The sequence below is a fragment of the Pundamilia nyererei genome, unplaced genomic scaffold (assembly GCF_000239375.1).
Source record: "Pundamilia nyererei isolate P.nyererei 1_Seehausen unplaced genomic scaffold, PunNye1.0 scaffold00188, whole genome shotgun sequence".
NCBI lineage: Eukaryota > Metazoa > Chordata > Actinopteri > Cichliformes > Cichlidae > Pundamilia > Pundamilia nyererei.
In genome coordinates, this window is record NW_005187589.1 from 262,090 (window position 1) to 263,633 (window position 1,544).

The following is a 1,544-nucleotide window of genomic DNA, read 5'->3' on the forward strand; positions in this document are numbered from 1 at the left end:
GTTTGATGTCTGTGGCGTCTTCATTTGGTTTGGTGAGCGCAGCGTCCACACACGTCTCATAGATTTATACTCCCAAGCACTAAGAAGCAAAACTGTTCAGCTGCAAACGGACGAACGCCTCACATGGAGCTGGTTAGCATACCGTGTTACTGAGGGAAGCACAAACTGTTGCACTTTAACACTTATTGTGTTTTTCACTGATAACGTCTCGGTCAGTAGGTTTAACTGGACACTGTTTGCTGGTTTACCATCAGAATGGTTTTATTTGGTGGCAGCAGCAACGTGTAGCTGAATCATGGTTAATCACGGACAATAACCATATCCAACTTCTTAATAGCGCTGAGCTGGGCTGCATTGGTGCATCATATCTTTATTCTCTTTCTTAAATAGATAACTATCATATCTGACATCATATCTCACAGTACAATAATATTGAACGGGTTGCATTGTTGTACTTTGTCATGTTTCTCAGGTCTTTGTCTGAATTTCTTATGAACATTACTTGTCATGTTCTCATGTTGTTGCTAAGGATTGTCTTATTGCACTGGAGTCACACTGGGTTAAATATGTACACTTGGGTTTTAAGGGGTATTTATTATTTTCTTCATTATTTTATTTACGGGTTGTACGGAAGCCCCAAACGCAATTTCATTGTTCTCTGACAATGAAAATAAATACTTAAATAAATAAATAAAATAAATCCTAATCAGAATATGATCAAACTCATGAATGAGAAATGTAGTCTGAGTGATGGAAAGGATTTGTAGGCCTGACCTTTTGACCCTGACTCCCAGGAGCATTGTTATCACTGCTGTGAGAGCGCAGCAGGTAGTGTGTTATATGTGAGAAGCCCCGACTTTACCATGTACGACTGAAAAGCGGATTTTAGATTATGTTGTGATTGATGAGTCGTGAAGAGAAAAGGTAACCCTGTGAAACTAAGAGAAGATGTTGTGTCATATTCATGTGCGACTGATTCAAGAAGAAATCATGTTGAAGTAAACTAATGATGAACTCTGAGTCGTTCTACAATAAAATTAATTCCAGTAAGGAAGACTCAAACCTTTGGAGTAATCAATGATAGAGGGACAGTTTTATTAGCCGTACACCTGAACAGTTTCCCAGGAAACAAACTGGATTTCTGCAGTTTTGAATGTTGAACAGTCTCTTTATTCGTTTGAATGTTTGTGGATACAATGGAGACTCTAAGAACAAGATATTACTGGAGATGTTATTGGAGATCTAAAAGCAAAATACCCAGATGACTTCACATTAGCTGGTGTTAGTTGTGGCCCTGATGAATGGTGTGGTAGTCTCCTATTTATACCATGAACACAATCCAAAGATTCTTTTAATACGCATCTCAGGACAACTGTTGCTGTGATTTGGTGCTACATAAGTAACATTGAATAATAATAATGTAATTGGTGTATGGACACATTTAACCCCATAATAAGCTGGTTTTCATGGATCAGACCCAAATGAGCAGCTCCCTCTGCAGCTGGATCCTTAGCTTCCTGTCTGACAGACGCCAAGTGGTCAGA